At 40.9% G+C, this 20,937-nt stretch overlaps 1 protein-coding gene and 1 long non-coding RNA gene across 4 annotated transcripts in view; both read right to left on the reverse strand.

Moving 5' to 3' along the window:
* The window catches only part of C11H1orf21 (chromosome 11 C1orf21 homolog), a 233,174-nt gene that overhangs the window by 32,450 nt on the left and 179,787 nt on the right, over positions 1-20,937 (reverse strand). The gene's annotated exons all lie outside the window — the stretch shown is intronic.
* LOC139037366 (uncharacterized) lies at positions 14,206-15,983 on the reverse strand. The gene is made up of 2 exons (XR_011490142.1): positions 15,623-15,983; positions 14,206-14,779 (listed from the first exon to the last, which is right to left on the reverse strand). It is a non-coding gene; the product is annotated as an uncharacterized lncRNA (long non-coding RNA).

Raw genomic sequence — 20,937 nt, forward strand, 5'->3', positions numbered from 1 at the left:
CATTCATCAAATATTGGTAGAACAAATGAATGATGTCAGTGCATAATTAACTTTTTTAAACAGTTAGAGATAAAAATAGCTCAACTGTAGTCTCTCTGCAGGACTGAAGATGTAAGTTCCCTCCAAATGAGTCATTTTCTCCCTAAACTTTATGTCTGCTTGGATTAAGCATTGAAAATGGATTTTTTTCTGTTTGAAAAAATATCTACTTGATATGTCAGAACCTTATACTTTTTCTCTATTCATATAATTTCCTAAACTCTTTGAACTTAAATGAGGCATCATAATTTTTTTTTTTTGATGCATCATAATTTTAAACACTGCTAAGGCAGGAAAGAGACTTCTAAGAATGACATACTTGTATCCTATTTCTGTTCAGTTTATTAGACTACCCTCCATAATTATACTGTCTCACAAAATCTTCCTTAAAAATGTATTGTGTAGTTGCTAAAAAGAAGGATCCCCCATCAAATATAACAGAGACTTAATAGATGGGAAAGATACTTTAGGATATCAGGTATAGATAGACACGCCTTCCCAGGAAGTGAGAGGACCAAAGGTGAGGCAGAAGCAAGGGCAAGGGGCAAAGCAGCTGGAGATTTCCCAGTTAACAAATATATATATAATTACATACAGATTTATGTCTATTTTGTATTTATAATGTATTTGTTTTTTTATAACTTACCACTCACCAAGAAATCAATAACAAATCATGGAGCATCTACTGTAAGTCAGGTCCTAACTGGTTTGCATGCATCAACTCATTTTGATGTTCACAAGTATACACATATTAATTCATTTGTATGCCCACACACTTCTCTGAGATGTGTACTGTTATTATCTCCATTTTTTAGATGAGGAAGCTGAGATATAGAGGGGTGAAGCACTTACTGGGATTCTTTAAGTAACAAGTAATAGCACTGGGATTTGAATCCATGCAGAATGGGCCCAGGGTTCACGCTATTAGTCACTAGGTTGGTAGTCCTCAACCTTTTTAGTACCGAGACCCCTTACCTATATTCTCCAAATTTTGATGCATTTCATTATACAACATGAAAAAAAAAATCACATTTGTTAAAATCAGCATCAATCTCACAAGAAAATTCTTGACAAAAGCTGTCAGGCTTATGGTGGTGGACACAAGTTCTCCAAACTTCTAGTTCTGGTTTAACATTTGAATTTTATAAGCAGCAATGATAACTGACAATTGTTTTCTTTGGAGAAATAGGCTCTCTTCATTCGTTTCTGAGAAAACATTTGCCAGATACCCAAGTCTGAATATCCAGTATTCTACAGTAGAGATGGTGACTCAAAAAAAAAACTGCTAGTCCAGCTTGCAGCTCAATCAACTGCAGAAGTGCTTTTCCTGAGATAACCATCTTATTTATTAAAAAATAGAAAGATATGCATCTAAGGTATAATAGTTAATAAAATTAATTTCTACTGAGTCTTTTCTAAAAGAAATGAAATATGGTCATTTGTAGAGATATGGATGGACCTAGGGGATGACAGAGGATGAGATGGCTGGATGGCATCACCGACTCAATAGACATGTGTTTGAGTAAACTCCCGCAGTTTGTGATGGACAGGGAAGCCTGGTGTGCTGCGATTCATGGGGTCACAAAGAGTCGGACACGACTGAGCGACTGAACTGAACTGAACTGAGAGTCTGTCATACAGAGCAAAGTCAGTCAGCAACAGAAAAACAAATATCACATTTTAACATATACATGTGGAGTCTGAGAAAAATAGTACAGATGAACCTACTTGCAGGGCATGACAGAAATGCAAATACAGAGAACAGACATGAGGATGTAGGAGGGGAAGGGGGTGGGATGAATGGGGAGATGAGGACTGACATATATACTCCACCACGTAAAACAGATAGGGGAAGCTGCTCAATGTATAGCGCAGGGAGCCCAGCTCTGTGCTCTGAGCTGACCTAAAGGGGCGGCAGGGAGGGCGGCGAGAGGGAGGTCCAAGAGAGAGGGGATGTATGTATGCATATAGTTAATTCACTTCATTGCACAGCAGAAACCAGCACAACAGAATAAAGCAATCATACCCATAATAATAGCACTGCTATGATTACTAATAAGATGTGCCTGGATTTGTGCTAAAGCACAAGCAGTTTTGCCCAGCACTGCTTTTGCCCCATCAGTGCAAATGTCAACAGAGTGGAAAATGGCAAATAGCTTCTTTATTATTAGGAAAACGACCTTGAAGTCTCCCTGAGAATGTCTCAGGAGCCTCCAGGGGCCTGCAGGCCACACTTGAACTATAGGGTCTTTTTATTTCTTTTGTATAGCAAAGAATTGTCGGTTATTTAATTGTGGTATATACTTTAATAAAAAAAAAAACATTTACCTGCCGTATTGAGATAAAATCTATATTCAATAAAATTTCCCTGTTATAAAAGTATGATTAAATGATTTAGTGGGGGCCTCCCTGGAGGCTCATATGGTAAAGAATCTGCCTGCAATGCAGGAGACCTGGGTTCAATCCCCGTGTCAGGAAGATTCTCTGGAGAATGGAACGGCTACCTACTCCAGTATTCTTGCCTGGAGAATTCCATGGACAAAGAAGCTTGGTTGGCTATAGCCCATGGGGTTGCAAAGAGTCGGACACGACTGAGTGATTAACATCTTCACTTTAAATAATTTAGTAAATTTATAGAGGTGTGTAACTATCACCACAATTCAGTTTTAGAACAGTTCTATCAGCCCCCAAAGTTTTATCATACATCTATGCTCTCAGCAACCCCAGATCTGCTTTCTATCTCTACAAATTTGCTTTGTCTAGATTCATATAAAAGGAATCATATAATATATAGGCTTTTGCATGTGGCATTATCACTTAATGTAATGTTTGAGGTTCATTTATACTTTAGCATATTTCAGTATATCATTTACTTTAATTGCTAAGTAATACTCCAACATATGGATATACTGTGTTTTGTTTAAGCATGCAAAATTAATGAACATATGGATTGGTTCCAGTTTGTGGCTATTATGAGTAATGCTGCTATGAACATTCATATACAAGTCTTTGTGTGGACATATATTTTCATTTCTCTTGGGTGGATTTCAAGGAGTGGAATTGCTAGATTAAAGTTTATATTTGACAATTTAAGATATCAGCAAACTGTTTTCCAAAATGACTGCACTGTTTTTACATTTCCACAGTACATGATAGTTCCAGTTTCTCCACCTCCCCACCAACACTTGGTATTGCCTTTGATTATAGTCATTCAAGTGGGTATTTCATTGTGGGCTTTATTTACTTTACGAATGTGACTTATTTGCTTTTGTCCTTTGTTTCTTTGTATCTATGAGAACACCTACACCTTGCTACATTTATGGGCTTACAAGTTCGCTGTTATTTACATCAAAAGTCCGTTTTAGGGCTTCCCTGGGGGTCTAGGAGTGAAGAATCTGCCTGCCAATGCAGGAGACACCGGTTCCACTCCTGGTCGGGGAGGATCTCATATGCTTCGGAGCAGCGGAGCCTGTGTAATGCAGCTAATGCAGCCTGTGTGCCTAGAGCCCATTCTCCGCAACAAGAGAAACGACCGCAGTGAGAAGCTTGCGCACCGCAACTGGAGTAGCCGCTGCTTGCCACAACGAGAGAGAGCCCGCAGACGGCAATGAAGACCCAGCACAGCCAAAACATAAATGAATGCAGCTTTTAGAAAGTCCATTTGATATTTGCATTTACCTTCTACTTCGGGTTTGTTTGTTGGAGGAGAAGTTTAAAGGGATCTGCCTTTGAAAAAAGAAACAAGTAAACAAAACCAAGAACGGCTGGAGGAAGGCTGAGGCTCAGAGGGTCTCAGGCGGAGCAGATCCGACAGGGAGGGCTGAGAGCCAGGCCACCTCGGGGGTGCCCCAGGAATAGGGCAGTTAAACTGGGAGATGATGGGAGAGGTAACTAAGATATTACTTCCCGTGGCGAGAAAAAAACTATTTTAGTGGCATTTGACACTCATAAACTAAGTACCTAAAATAAACTGGGACCACGTGGGATTAAGATGACGCCATTAAAGGGGCCCTCAGCAGACAAGTCGCTCAGCTGTGTCCGACTCTTGGCGACCCCAGGGACTGTAGCCCACCGGGCTCCTCCATCCATGGTATTTTCTAGGCAAGAGTACTGGAGCGGGTTGCCATTTCCTTCTCCAGGGGCATCTTCCCGACCCAGGGATCGAACCCGGGTCTCCCGCATTGCGGGCAGACGCTTTACCGTCTGAGCCACCAGGGCATCCCTTTCTTTTCTTTCTTTCCTTTCAGCAGGCAGTTGGTAGAGCTGTGTTTTTATGATCTATCGATTCTGGAATCAGAATCATCTGGGGTGCTTGTTAAAATACAGATTGCCAGGCCCTATGCGCTACCTCCTGACTGTGCCTCTCTGGGATTGTACCCAGGAATTTGCATTTTAAACAAGAATCCTAGATGACTGTTAGCTCAAAAAAGTTGGAGGACTTGTATTCCAGAGAAAAGAAACTTCTGAGCTTAGAATTCCCCCTCTTGGCCTTCCACAGAGCAGTTGTCAAACTGGGCCTTGGGTTTCTGCAGGGTTGCCTCAGGGGTCAATAGCAAGGTCTCCCAGAGCAATAATCCTTTGAACTCTACATTTGGGGGCTTTTAACTGATGTTGCAAAAAAGCATCCATTTCTCAAAAATGCTTGCAAACTAACATCATGTAGTGACAGGTTTATTTAAACAGCAAATCAAAAACTTCTCCTTTGCTTTGAATCATTTTACTTCTTTATGAACAGAACACACTTGTCAGTGTCTAGGTAAACTTATCATTCTCAGCTTCTCACATTGTGTGCAGGCATGCTCAGCTATGTCCGACTCTTTGTGCCTCTATGGGCTATAGCCCTCCAGGCTCCTCTGTCCGAGGAATTCTCCAGTGAGAATACTGGAGTGGGTTGCCATTTCCTTCTCCAGGGGACCTTTTTGACCCAGGAATCGAACCCACGTGTCCTGCATCTCCTGCATTGGCAGGCAGATTCTTTACCACTGTGCCACCTAGGAAGCCCTACTTGGACACCGTCAAACCGAAATATGGACTGCAAAGAGATCCAACCAGTCCATCCTAAAGGAGATCAGTCCTGAGTGTTCATTGGAAGGACTGATGCTGAAGCTGAAACTCCAATACTTTGGCTACCTGATGTGAAGAGCTGACTCATCCGAAAAGACCCTGATGCTGGGAAAGATTGAAGGCAGGAGGAGAAGGGGACGACAGAGGATGAGATGGTTGGATGGCATCACCAACTCAATGGACACGAGTGTGAGTAAACTCCGGGAGTTGGTGATGGATAGGGAGGCCTGGCGTGCTTTGGTCCATGGGGTTGCAAAGAGTTGGACACAACTGAGCGACTGAACTGAACTGAACTGAAACCGAAATATATTTATCCTGTTGCTCCCAATACCTGGGGGGCATCTCTCAAAGGGAAAGCCAGAATACCAAGAGAAACGGACAGCTTCTTCATAAAATCCTCTCGACCTTTAGCTCCTTAATTCTAAAGAAAGCAGCACAGTGCCTTTGGGCAGTGGAAGACAGCACCCTGCTTCCTGCTGGTGAGGGAAGGAGCTTCTTTTCTTTTGTCACTTCTTTGCCTGAGTCATCCCTCTGAGTCTGCGTGCAGGGAAGTTTCCAGAGGTGGTCTGGGTTGGAAGTATGAGGAGGGATTTCATTTTCTTTTTTCTGGGCCCAATAGCAGGAAATTCTGTCTTATAAAGAAATCCCAGGGGCCTGATAGATGGAGGAAGCCGAAGGGCTGGAGAAAAATAATGGGAGGTTGGAGTACTAGCTTCTGGGACTGCTAATGAGGGGCCGCTACAGAGAAAAGATACAAAAGCACTATATATGAACTCTCAGTGGGTTTCTCTCTCTACACACTCAGTATGTGAATACATTTCAACTACTGCATTTCGGAAAGTATCTGAAAACCAGAAAAGGTAAATATTGGGTTAGCCAAAAAGCTCGTTCGGGTTTGTCCATAGGACAGTACAGAAAACTATGGATGAACTTTTTGGCCAACCCAACACATTAGCAAGAATTCAGAGGGTTTTTTTTTGTTTTTTGTTTTTTTTTGGAGGGGGGATACGCCTACATTTTAAAAATGAGAACATGTTCAACTGTGAATAATGAAGAAACATTCCAGCTTTGGGGAAGTATCCTGTAGGATATACTCTTTGAGAAAAGGACCTCATTTGATGTTTTATGTGTGATTTCTTCAGTGATATTAGCATGAGACAGGATACCACCTCCTTCAACTACAGAGGAATTTTATCTTCCGTCTTAGTGATGGTGATCAGCTGAGCCACACTGATTCCAACAGAATTTCTGGATGTGAGCAAATGACAAGGCCCAGGTGAACCAATGCAACTGTTGACATGGGCCCACCTGTATCATAATTACGTGAAGCGTTGGAGAAGGAAATGGCAACCCACTCCAGTGTTCTTGCCTGGAGAATCCCAGGGATGGGGTCGCACAGAGTCGGACACGACTGAAGTGACTTAGCAGCAGTAGCAGCAATGTAATAAATTACCTATCCATGGAGATTATTGGAACTATTAGTATTTTGTTAGAATTACTTAGTACTGATAAAATTGGCATGGCAAGTCTCAGCTTTATGGAAATTCTTTTTCTATAAATTAAAATATTACCATGGACTTCATTTTATATCTAATAAATGTTAAGTGGAGCAAATCAGTTTTAAAACACTTAATATATTTCACGTAGTTGTTTCACAAGGTATATGGAAACATTTAAAATAATCTTTAAAAAGTAAACAGAGTTGAAAGAAATTGCTCCGATTTTATTGTTTACCAACAAACCTAGAACCAAGTCACTAAACTACTATTTTGTTGTTCATTCACTAAGTCTTATCTGACTCTTTGTGAAACCATGGATGGCAGCATGCAAGGCTTCCCTGTCCTTCACTATCTCCCAGAGTTTGCTCAAACTCATGTCCATTGAGTTGGTGATGCTATCTAACCATCTGATCCTCTGCCACCCCCTTTTCCTTTTGCCTTCAATCTTTCCCAGCATGAGGGTATTTTCCAATGAGTTGACTCTTCACATCAGTTACTATGTCAGGAATTAAAAGAAACAAGCTATAATGTTGTTATAAATCAAACTGAGAATTATAAGTTAAGGATGTTTTCAACAAGATGATGTATCTCCAGGTTTTTCTAATTTGGGGGGACCATATTTCGTTTTTGACCTAGATGCTTGTTTCAGTTAGGACAGGGTAGGTTTTGCTGCAGTAAAAAAAAAACACCTCCTCGTATCAGTAGTTTAATAATATACAGGTTTATGAATTACACTTGCTGCACATCCAGTGCAAGCTGGCAGAGGGGCTCAGCTCATTCTAATCGCTCAGGGACTCAGGCTAGTGGAGGCCCCGTGGCAACATGTGCTCTCGTAATCCACATGACGGAGGAGGGGAGGACAAAGGTGAACAACAACTACGTGTTCATATTTACTCCACCAAAGCATGTCACAGGACCACACTGAAACTCCAGAGACTGGAGAATGCACAATCCTGCTATGTGCTTGGAGGGAGAAGAACTGGGATGTTGTGAAGTCAGAGAAACAAATATCGTATATTAATGCATGTATATGGAATCTAGAAAAATGGTACTGATGAACCGATCAGCAGGGCAGGAATACAGACGCAGACACAGGGAACAGACAAGTGGACACGGAGGGGAGTGGAGGCTGAGATGAACTGGGAGAGTAGCGTTGACATAAATACACTACCATGTGTAAAATAGAGAGCTGGCGGGAAGCTGCTGTAGCGCACGGAAGCTCAGCGTGGTGCTCCGTAAAGAGACCTAGAGGGGTGGGATGGGGGAGGGAGGGAGGTCCAGGAGAGATGGGATATACAGCTGATTCACTTCATTATACAGCAGAAAATAACACAACATTGTAAAGCAATTATATTCCAATAAAATTTTTTAAAAAATAGCCCTAATGATGACCATAATGCTAATTTTTTTTTAAAGTTACTTTGTTGTTTTTTTTAATCAAGAACTACCTAACATTAATCACTGTGATCTTCCTTTCCAGACACTCTGATGGGTGAATCCATCAAATATCTTATTTTTATTAAACATGAAAAAAAAGTTATTGGAAGTTTAAATTGGTCCAAAATGCCGGAGTTTAGATTTCAAAACAAAGCTGAAATTATTTGGTTAGCTGACATTAGTATATTATGTTAAATTAGTATATTATGCCACTTGGACACAGTAAGATGGAATAAAGGCAAAAATATGTGGTTTATTCCCCACTAGGAAAACTGCACCCACATCCATACTTACACACCCCTTAATTTTTCTGTTTTCACTTCTCCTTTCCAATCATCAAATACAACAAAACACATAGGGATATGAATCATAGCCATTGTGATCCATAATAAAAAGACCAAAGATTTTAAGAACCCAACTATTAATGAACTATGGTCCCTAAAAGGTGATATTTAGCTGAGTAACCACAAATAAACATCTTTTTTTTTGCTAGATTTTTGCGGTGGGTAAAAAAGCAGGCAAAAAATTCAAAGTATATTTCATTAAAGTTAACAAAATATTAGAACAAAGAAACATATCATCCATCACATCTTTAATATTTTAACAAATAAAAAACCACCATTTGTGCAGAATTGCTAAACTTTGCCTGTGATGAACCAAAATCTTGACAGGTTTTCCTCACTAAGTTAAGAAACTGTAAATGTCAAAGCTAAAAACAAAAACTTAAATGATCTAATTTTTCTTAGAGGCATGATCTTTTTTCTCGCATTCACTATGGTGTATAAGCCAGCCAAAAATCAGACTCCAGCGTTCCTGATCTACCTAACATACCCACAACTCTCTTTGATTCCAAATTTGTCAGTGTCCAGAAAATCTGGTGCATTAATTCCCTATTGCTGCTATCGCAAATGAACACAAATTAGTGACTTAAAAGAACACAAATTTATTATCTTACATTTCTGGAGGGCAGAAGTCTAAAAACAGTCTAGAGGGCTGCCTTCCTTCCTAGGCTCTAGGATAGAACCTGTTCCCTTTGCTTTTCCAGCTTCTAGATTTCACCTACATTCCTTGGCTCATGGTCACTCCCTCCATCTTCAAAGCAGCAGTCTAGCATCTTCTCTCCTCTCCAACCTCCACTTCTTAAACCTTTTTCTAACTCAGATTCTCCTTCCTCACCCTTACAAGGATCCTCATAATTATATCATACCCACTCACACAATTCAAGGTAATTTTTCCAGGTCAAGATTCTTAATTCAATCCTCTTTCCCATGAAGGCAACATATTTACAGGTTCCATGGATTAGGATGTAGACATCTTTGTAAGGAGCCTTTGTTTAGCCTACCACAGTCCCTCTGGCCCCCAAAGATTTACACCTATCCCACATGCAAAATACCTGCACTTCATCCCATAGTGCCTAAATCTCAACTCTCTACAGTATCAATTCAAGTCTCAAGTCTTATTTAAATTTCATCAGCTTAAAAGTTCCATTATGTAATTATCTCACTACCTAAATGATCTAAATTACATATGAATGAGGCTCTGGGTATGATCTATGCTATGGCAGAATTCCTTTCCATCTGTGAACCTGTGGAACTAGAAACAAGTTATACAAAACACACGACAGTATAGACAGAAAGTAACAGCTATAGGTGATCCCATTCGAAAAAGGAGAAAATGGAAGGGAAAAGGGAGTCATCAGTCCCAAGCAATTTCCAAATCTAACTGTGCAAACTCCATTAGGTTTTAAGGTACTGGAATAATCCTCTGTGGTTTAAGACTTTGCCCTCTGGGCCTGTGGCTCCTAGCTTGTAGGAGCCTTTTTTCTTGAGCCTTCCTTCCTTTTTTCTTGAAGGGAGCACAGGGTTGCAGCTGAGTTTTTCTTATCAGACTGTTTCCTGCCTACAGAAGGTTGGGAGTGCAACAACCTTCTTTCAGTTCATTCTCTGTTCATTTGAGCTCAAAGAAGCAGTATTTCTGTTGGTATAACTTCCTTGAGAGCCTCATGGGTCTCCTGTGTATATTATGGTATTCATTCCATAATGCAGGATGTTCCTGCACAGATCTTTCCTGGATAATCTCACCTCTATTCCTGGCTTCGGCTGAGATGGCTGAGGGGATTCATGTCTAAATCACAAGCCAAGTCTGTTCAAAGAGACATCTGTGTGATTAAATACTCTGACTTTTTAATCCTTTCCAGAAACGAGCACAATATTGTTCAGTTACATTCTTGGCTTTCTTTCCAGAGCATGCTTTCCTGGTGGTGAGTCTCCAAGCTTTAGTGTCTTTTGCAATATGGATAGGCTGAGAATTCCCCAAATCATCAAATCTTGGTTCCTTTTTGATTAAGGAACAGCTTTCCCCTCAATTTCTCTCTTTTCTTTTGCATTTTACTATAAGCAGCAAGAATAAAGCAGGCTGTTACTTCAACACTCTGCTTGGAAATCTTCTCAGCTAAATAATCAAGTTCACTGTTTACAAATTCTGCTTGCCACATTCCTGTAGGACACAATTCAGCTAAGCCTTTTGCTACTATATAACAGTGGTTTCCTTTTCTCCAGTTTCAAATAACATGTACCTTATTTCCTTCTGAACTCTCACTACTTCTGCTAGGTGTTCAAGGCAATGTAGGCTTTTTCTATTATGATCTTCAAAATTCTTCTAGTCGCTGTCCACTTCCCAATTTCGAAGTCACTTCCGCATTTTTAGGTATTTATTACAGCCCTATGTTTCAAGGTACCAGAATATATATAGATTTCCTACCACTACTTAACAAATTACCACAGACCTATTCAATAAAATATAAATTTGGAGGTCAAAGTCTAAAATTGGTGTTTGAGGCTTTTTTCCTTCTGGAGGGTACAGGAGAGACTTTGCTTTCCAGCTTCCGGAGGCTGCTTTTGTTGACTCATGCCCCCTTTATCCATTTTCAAAGTCAGCCCTTAGCATCTCTCTTCTCTGACCTCTGCTTCCTTCTTTATATCTTCTTTTTCTAATTCTTATCCTCCTGCATCCCTCTTGTAAGGATCCTTGTGATCATCCAGAATAATCTCTCCATGTCAAGATCCTTAATGTAATCAAAGTTACTTCCTTTTTTCCATGTAAAAGAACATATTCACAGGTTCTAGGAATTAGGATGTAGACAAACTGGGAGGTGGGGGGGTCCATTATTCAACCTATCACATGTGTAAAACTCCATCAAATGAGGCCAAACCAATATCAAAACGCAGGTCCACGGCTCATCATGAATAGTCACATAGGGAGAGAAACATGAACTAAAAAGTACTAGTGGAAAAGCATCGCAGAGAAACCCAATGGCCCATTCTTTACTAAATCGCTATTTCATGGTACTTCTGTGGCAGGCTGTGCTAGGGAATCAAAGGTATGATTCCTATCCACCAAAAACAAAAAGAAGAGACTTAAAAAAAAAAAGATTGACATATGTGTGGTTCAAGCACCTGCAATGACACAATTCCGAGGAGGGATCAGGGAAGTTTCCTGGAGAAGGAAAGGCAAGGCTGGGTCTTGAAGGGGGAAGAATGTATCCCCGGCAGGGAGAGAAGAGAACCAGGTGTGGAGAGCTATATGGAGCCTGGCAGATCCAGAAAGAGCATGGTGTACCGGGAGGGGGTGCGGAAGATAAGGTGGTGAGGTGGGCAAGGGCTGGCCTATGAAGGGCTCATGTTGGGCATTTAGATTTTGAAACAAGATGGAACTACTGAAGGGGTTTATGAAGCTTCTGTCATGTCTGAATTGTGTTTCAAAGATGGAATCAGAGAAGCTGGGTTGGGGGGGGGTGGCAAAACAGGGGAAGAGGATTAAAAGGTACAAATGACTAGGTATAAAATAAATAAGATATAAGGGTGTAAGGTACAGCACAGGGAATATAGCCAATATTTTTATAAATGTTTTACATGGAGTATGATCTATAAAAATATTGAAGCAATATGTCATACACCTGAAACTAATATAACATAGTAAAATAGTAATACTCCAATTAAAAAAAAAAAAAGATGGGATCAGAGAGCTGGTCACCAGCAAATTAGAAGAGATTCTCTGAGAAGCTAACAAGACAAGAGGGGACAGCCCAGCAGATAACAAGAGTACGAGTTCTGGAGTCTTACTGCCTCTCCACTTTCTACTTGGGTCACCTTGAACAGATTATGTAACCACCATGCTTCAGCTTCCTAACTTATGAAATGGGGGTAAAAGTTGCACCTACTTCCCTGGGTTGCCTGTTGTGCAGGAAGTACGTACCACATGCCAGCTTGTATTGATAAGATAACAAATTACTCTGGGAGTCAGAGACAAGGGAACAGATTTGAAAGTTGTTAAGAAAATCACTAAGTGTCCACCAGGTACTAGGCACCTTGCTAGGCTTTGAGGGTAACAGTAAGAAAAGATCAGTGAGATTCCTGGCCTCGGGGAGCAACTGCAAATATGTGAGGAAAAACTCCAAATGCAAAATGGTAATATAAGAATAGAAAAGATGTGAGGTCAACTGAATGCATACAGGAGATGGAAAAGTATTGTGAAGGATGACAGCCAGGTTTTTGGCTTAGCTGACAGTAGGAAATGGTGGTGACTAAATGGAAAATAAAGGAGGTTTAGGGTTACTAATTAAAAGGATGGAATATGGGTATAAATAAGTGCTTTTACTTTCCTGCTACAAATAATGGATGGGTTGACATTCCAAGTAAAGGTATCTTTCTCCGCAAGCAAAGGAAAGCTGGCATGGCTAGTAATGCAGAATTGGGCTAGGCAGTGGTGCACTTTTCTTGAAGGGAATGAAACTGAAACTTGAGAGCTTGGACTGTGATATCCTAAAGAATCATAATAAATTAGGAGAAAATGTCTTTCTGAAAGAATACAGTATAATGCAATTATTTTTTAGACACATCCTTTACTTATTACACAGTCTAAACATGGATTTTAAAAAGTGCTTGCTCCTTGGAAGAAATGACAAGCCTAAACAACATATTAAAAAGCAGAGACAGCACTTTGCTGACAAAAGGTCCATCTAGTCAAAGCTATGGTTTTTCCAGTAGTCAAGTATGGATACGAGAGTTGGACTATAAAGAAGGCTAAGCACCAAAGATGCTTTTAAACTGTGGTGCTGGAGAAGACTCTTGAGAGTCTCCTGGACTGCAAAAAGATCAAACCAGTCAATCCTAAAGGAAATCAATCCAGAATATTCATTGGAAGGACTGACGCTGAAACTGAAGCTCAATACTTTGGCCATCTGATGCAAAGAGCCGTCTCATTGGAAAAGCCCCTGATGCTCGGAAAAATTGAGGGCAGGAGGAGAAGGGGATGACAGAGGATGAGATGGTTGGACAGCTTCATCGACTCAATGGATATGAGTTTAAGCAAATTTCAGGAGATAGTGAAGGACAGGGAAGCCTGGCGTGCTGCAGTCCATGGGGTCGCAAAGAGTCGGATACGACTGAATGACTGAACAACAATCCATGTGAAGCCCAACCAACGTTCACGCAGGAGAGAGGCAGTGAGAGGGAGGTCCCGTGTGGCAGAGAGACGGCAGGACTGCAATACCGATAGAGAGGACAGCTGTCTGAAGGCCCAGCATTTACTGGCTTGCCTCACAGGAGTGAATCAGATCTTGGGCCAAAGGGATGGAGGTGGTCAAGCAATGGCCCCTCTCTCCCTGGCTCTCATATTTGCTTATCATCTTGATTCATTTTTCAAGACCCTATGGCACTCTGTAATGACCTATACAGGAAAAGAATCTAAAAGAGTGGATATATGTATAACTGATCCACTTTGCACTACAGCAGAAACTAACACAACATTGAAAATCAGGGAGCTTGCTGGTGGAAGAGAAGTAAGAGCGACCACATCTTTTATTGTCCTGCCTATGAACTCTTCATATGAAAAAAATTTTCTATCACTATACATATTTTTATAAAAAAGTAAATTCTGTTACATCTATTGTAATTTTTTAAAGTGTGCTTAAAAATCTCTTTATGTTTTCCCATATAGGAGCTTTTAAGTTGATGACTGGTGGAAAAGGAGTGACTTTTTTTTTTCCATTTATTATCTCTTTCTTCATTTCTACAATGAATCCTAGCTAATTCTAAATTTAGCTCCTAACCCTTATGCTCTCTCCTATACTCTTCTGTAACCTCTTCCCACCAGAAGTCAGAGTAAATGAGGGGAAGCTGCCGTTTTAATAGTTAACCCCCAGGCCATCTAGTTAATACAAGCATTAGTTTTGTCATGGTACAATTATTTTACAATGTGGACTCAGTCACTAGATTTTTATACACAGACTTGACAGTCAATAATCAAATCTGGTGTTGTTCCATTATAGATGTCCTTTTCGCCCAGGGCGAGGAAGGTTGGTTGGTTGCAGCTAGCATTCAGGTTGAACAACCTCTTTAAAATTGAAATATGGCACTTAGGGCAATAGAGTAAGCACATCTTTTTTTTTTTTTTTCTCCCCTCCTTTTGGAGAAATGTGCTGCTAGAAATATCTTCATTTTAAACGTCACACAAAGAATGGACCCTGAAATGTTTTAAAGGCGTGTGTTTGACTATGACTGTCTTTCTTTATCTCCTCAGTCTTTTGCAAGCTTTCTAGAAAAGCCTTCTTTCTGATCTTTCTGTCCACACTGACCCTCAACTTGGGTGTCCATTCAATCCAAGAGGCATGCAAGCTGAGCACTTGCTGATGTGGGACCATGATGGGACTGGACTGAGCCCCCTTCGGCAATGTCACCAAGCTGGGGAGAAAAGGTAAGAACAAGTGAATTATGGCCCCAGCTCTTGTCATTTCTTATCTATTCAAGGTTCCTTTATAAGGGGGCTTCCTGTGTAGCTCAGTTGGTAAAGCATCTGCCTGCAGTGTGGGAGAGACCTGGGCTCAATACCTGGGTCAGGAAGTTCCCCTGGAGAAGGAAATGGCAACCCACTTCAGTATTCTTGACGGGAGAATCCCAAGGACAGAGGAGCCTGGTAGGCTACAGTTCATGAGATTCCAAGAGTCAAACATGACTTATCTTTGGAGGCTTCCAAATTAGGGGCTTCCCAGGTGGCTCAGTGGTAAAGAACCCACTTGCCAATGTAGGAGACGTGGGTTCAGTCCCTGGGTTGGGAAGATCCTAGGGAGACGGAAATGGCAACCTGTTCCAGTATTCCTGCCTGGGAAATCCCATGGACAAAGGAGCTTGGTGGGCTACAATCCATGGGGTCGCAACGAGTTGGACAGGACTTAGTGACTAAACGGCATGCACATATCCAGTGGTATGCTGAAGCTGGCTCTTACTAGGGTGAGTCAATTGTTATTCAGGAATTCTGTGAGTGAACTGCTGGAGACTTAAAATCAGTTTTTGTGGGAGTAGTTACACTATAGAAATTGGCAAATGGTATAAATCAGGACTTTTCACCCCAGAGACCTGGTTTATTAACCCTCTGTGTGTATGTACATATGTATGCATGTGTGTGTACATGATTCTGTGTGTGTATCCTCCCTCAAAAGAAATACTCTTTATATGTAGTCGTGAAGAAACCACAGTCCAAGGAAATACTTTGGATGGACCAGACTGGAGTATCATCATGATACTTACAAAATTTGGGTTAAGGGGACCTAGATTCTTGGCTTTCCTCTTCTTTGGTCCTTGGATGATGCTGAGACACTCTCCACAGCATAGCGACCTCTTTCTGTACCGATGCCAGTGAGATCCTTCTCCATCTTTAACTCACTGTTCTGTCCCCTTGGGTCCCCATCTTCAGATTACCACCTAGCCAAGACCCATTTCTAGCATCCTTATGTCTTGTAGAAAGCTTTAGTTTCCCTCCTTTAAATCCGGCAGCTGTCTATTTAGGAATGTTCTTTGAAAGAACACTGTAACCTGGATACGAATGTGTTTCTTTGTTTAGCCTTCAGAAGAAAAGTTAAACCTCCAACAAAATGTGAGGCCAATAACAATTTAGCTAGTGTGTGTACAACAGGACTTTCAACTCTGCTCTGGAAAATTCTTACACTTCCATTCAGTGACTGGAAGATGGAAATGTGAGACAAGTGTCAATGGGAACTGCTGCTTCCCTGTCCAAATGAATGAACCGCCAGCTACTCTTTAGTGTCCGTGTCTTCCTGCACTGGGAAAAACTACACATCCTATTAACAGTCTAGCTATGCAGGAACTTTTACATTGTTTTATGTCACACAGGCAGAATACATTAAATGCCCTTGGACTTTGGGAACTCAGTACAAACTAACTTTGTGAAAAGCCAGTAGGTCTTGGTTTGCTTATGACTCCAATGCCAATCAGCTTTACAGGGAAAAATACAATTTTCCAGTGGAAGGTAATAAAGCCAGACTGAAAACTGACAGCAGCTGAGAAGAAACTAGAATGAGTATAATGATTTTACTGGGGAACAACCAGAGTTCAGAAAAGAGGTGCGTGGTGAGGTATAGAGAACTGGGGCTCTAGACACGGCCAGATCTTCAAAAATCAGACTCTGACATTTTAGTGTCCATAAATTTTGCACACAAAAATTCTCAGAGCCTCAGTTACTTTCTCTACAAAATGATGGTAACAGAATGTCTTTCATAAAGTACTAGTAGCTCAGGAAATGAGATTAAATACGATGATGCAAACATCTGAAAGATGGTAGATATTTAATCATTCTTAGATATTATTATTACTTATCTTCATGATATAAGAGTTATTTGTTACTATGATTATATTTTTCATGATTATAAGAGTATGTATGTACACTTCTGAAAAGTAACCAGGTCAACCTCAAAGACTTGGTCTTTTTTTTTCACATACTATACCATACAATTTACTCATTTAATGTATGCAACTCAGTGATTTTTAGTATTTTCACAGATATGTGCAAACATCCCCATAATCAACCTTAGGACATTTTCTATTATCCCCAAATAAACCTCTGTACTCATTAGCACTTACTCCTATTCTCCCCTAAACCTTCCTGTCCCTTGGCAACCAGTAATCTATTCTCCACCTCTGTGGATTTGCCTGTTCTGGACATTTTATTCACATGAAATCTTCCAACATGCAGCCTCAAAGACTTATTCAGAAACCTTTCTGTCGGGATGTTTCAGGGTATTTTGGAGCAAGGAAGCCATCTCTAAAGACAGTCTAGTTTCTCCCCTTGACATCGGTAGTAACTACGGTCTAGAGAGATCAGTGGTGTGGTGGACGTGGATCAGTGGAATGTCACACTGTAAGAGGCAGAATTAAAAACCTATCCTTGTTGAGGTTTGACAGAAAACAACGAAGTTCTGTAAAGTAATTATCCTTCAATAAATTAAAAAAAAATTAAAAAAAACCTATCTTTTAATCCAGGGCTTCCTCCTCTCTGCTGTGGAACTTTCACAAGTGGCAGAGTTATAAAAGCAGCTGAATGTTTAAACCGCATTTTCTACTTCCGGAAGTAGGTGAACCATGGGGAAGGTGACTTGCTCTGTCCTGAGATGGTTGAATGAGTGATGATGCCAGCACCTAGAGTGCCTGCTAGGTGCCAGATATGTTGTTGTTGTTGTTCAGTCGCCCAGTCATGTCCAACTCTTTGTGACCCCATGGACTGCAGCACGCTAGGCCTCCCTGTCCTTCACCATCTCCTGAAGTTTGCCCAAGTTCATGTTCACTGTATTGGTAATGCCATCCAACCATCTCATCCTCTGATGCCCTCTTCTCCTTCTGCCCCCACCCAGTCCTTCCCAGCCTTAGGGACGTTTCCAATGAGTTGGCTGTTCACATCAGATGACCAAAATACTGGAGCTTCAGCATCACTCCTTCCAATGAGAATTCAGGATTGATTTCCCTTAAGATTGACTGGTTTGATCTATACCTGAGGACAAATCCAGGGGTATGTTTGGAATATGCTAGCATTGAATTGGGCTTTCCTGATAGCTTAGTTGGTAAAGAATCCACCTGCAATGCAGGAGACCCAACGAATGGATCCCAAACTTTAACAAACGTACCTAAGAGGCCTGAAGAGCACGAGCAAATGATCTGGTTCATGTGCACCCCACTGTGATACACCCCCAGGGAACCACGGTCTGGGATCCCTGGCTGTCTGTCCTAATGAAGCGTGGGACACTAGGCACCTGACTGGAAGCTCCGTGCACACAGGATGGATGTGTGGACCGCGGGCTTCAGGGCAACAGGGCTTTTCTGCTCAATAACTTTCAAGGGCAGCATACTTGGATCTGTTTACTTGGGCTAGTCGGGATCCCAGAGAAAGGCGCATGTCATCTCATCTTGAGAGTTCAATCCTCCTCGTCAGCACTCTGGGAGCCAGACAGGGAAAAGCAACAATGCCAGGGACCTTGGCATTCAGGATGCAGACTTTCACTTAAAAGCCCTGAGTTCATCTTGGCATGCTAGCCCTCAATAGTGCCCAGCTGGAAAGATTGTAGAAGGAGGCCCAAGAGTCTGATTTTCACACCGACTTGCAATGAATCCTCTTGTTTTTAGCTCCACTTTTCCCTCCATTTCCAGAGACATCTGTGTTAGCAATTCCTGTTGCTCATTCTGCAGTGTAACTGGCTTTCTTGGGTTTGCTAAGTCAATGTCCACTATCCTTTTCTGTTCTTAGTCATAGAGGATTATTATTATTGCTCTGCAGAAGCTTTAACTGTTTTTTTAAATCAGTGTTTCACATGTATATTATCTAGGGTGAAACAGATCACCAGCCCAGGTTGGGTGCATGAGACAAGTGCTCAGGCCTGGTGCACTGGGAAGACCCAGAGGGATCGGGTGGAGAGGGAGGTGGGAGGGGGGACCGGGATGGGGAATACATGTAAATCCATGGCTAATTCATTTCAATGTATGACAAAAACTACTGTAATGATGTAAAGTAATTAGCCTCCAACTAATAAAAATAAATGGGAAAAAAAATCAGTGTTTCAGAAGAAATAAAAGGTAACAGCTATGATCCACCTGTCCTACCCTGTCTAATCTAAGCACCTTGCATACATTGTCTAATTCGATAATGCTATGCAATAGTCATTATTATTCCCATTTAAAGAGTTTCAGCAAGTTGCCCATGGTTTCTCAGAGGATTTGAACTCAGTAATTTCTGATGTCAGATTCCAAACTACAGAACATGACTACATCCAAGCAACCACAGTGAAATAATGATAACAGTGAACATCGATTATCACTGGGCATTCATTATGTGCTGTTTCCAAGATGCTTGCATTAACTGTGACAGCTCCCTGACACAGATGCTATAACTTAACCAGTTTTACAGAAAAGAAGACTAAGTCACAGGGCGGTTAAGGGCCTGCCCAAAATCACAAAGCTCATAGAGGCTGGCTTCAGAGGCTGTGTTCTTAACATGTACCAAAGGCAGTTAAACATACTACGTCCACTTTGTGGATTTCCACAACCCCCAGCTGTGCTTTTCCTCTTTCCTAGATGACTTACTCTAAAAGAAAACAAAAATCCCTTTAAACTAGCCAACTAAAGCACAGACAATGAATAGAAGACAGCCACAGTTAGAGTAAAATCATTTCAAAAATATTTGCACAAGAAATTATTCCACTAGAATAACCTGTGTGCTTGCCTGTGCTTAGACACTCAGTCGTGTCTGACTCTTTGCGACCCCGTGGACTGTAGCCCACCAGTCTCCTCTGTCCATAGGATGGTTTTTTGCAGGTGAGAATACTGGAGTGGGTTGCCGTTTCCTCCTCCAGGGGATCTTCCTGACCCAGAGATCGAACCCAAGTCTCTAGTGTCTCCTGCATTGCAGCAGGATTCTTTACCCACTGAGCCATCAGGAAAGCCCACTAGATTATCCTATCCCCTGTTTATAGTTACCTTCAGACATTCAAGTCAGGAATAACATGAAGAAAGTGCCAATATAACTAGACATGTGAAAAACATATACTTTTTAGACATGAAATGAGAACTAGAATTTGCTTCCTAGTCTGAAAGCCTAAAGTTATGTATGCTAGGGGGTGCTATTGAACAATTTTAGGGTTTGCTTCATTTTGGTGTTAGATTTGCACGTGGCAATGCTATGGGCTTGTAGTTTTCAATTAAAGTCTGTTTAACCTCAGTCTGGTAACTGTTAACTAACACAATATTTCACTGCAGAAGAAATTGAAGAATAAGTTGTATTCATTATAGGTACAGTTAGTTCTTACTCATGACAGAAGCATTAATCACCCATTATTTTCTTTTCCACTTGCATGTCCGAGAACTCAGTTAAAAGATAATGAGGTGTAGGTGTTAAACCCAAAGATGGTGGAAATGTCTCTAGAGCATTATTGATGGTGTAAAGACTTGTGTCCTGGGGTAGTGAATGGAAACTGTGAGCTAAAGGAAGTACAAAATCAAATTAGTGGAACCAAAACATTAGCAATCAGGAAATCTTAATTCTAACTCCCTTGCTCCACAATTAAGCTAAATTAGCTAAATACTTGTTAAATAAATCATGATGCAGGAAATACATAAGATTAGGATGGTGAGAAAGCACAGCAGTGCTTATGCTGAACTGACACAATTTTGGCCACATGAGCTCAGTCCAAAATAGAAAGTGTGATATACTTAAAACACAAGAAAGGGCAAACAACATCAGAACCACCCCTAGAGGCCACCCAATCAGGAATTAAGCATTTGTATAAACAGATATCCATCTCTGAACTTTCAATAGTGGTCTAAAACATTATTTATTCTGAAGCTATTCCTAGTTCTACATAAAATAATTTTAGTAGTGGGTGTTTAAATTTTTTTGAATGAATAAAAATTATCTTTTAACTTCAGCACTTGTAAGTCTGTGGCATTTTAATATTTGCTTTTAAAAAGGAAATGAAGAAAAATCACCTGTGTATGCCAAAAGCTACAATGTGATGAATGACAATTTAACCAATTTATGACCATGTGACCTTGATTATTCTCTT

The sequence above is a fragment of the Odocoileus virginianus genome, chromosome 11, assembly GCF_023699985.2.
Source record: "Odocoileus virginianus isolate 20LAN1187 ecotype Illinois chromosome 11, Ovbor_1.2, whole genome shotgun sequence".
In the NCBI taxonomy this organism is placed as follows: domain Eukaryota; kingdom Metazoa; phylum Chordata; class Mammalia; order Artiodactyla; family Cervidae; genus Odocoileus; species Odocoileus virginianus.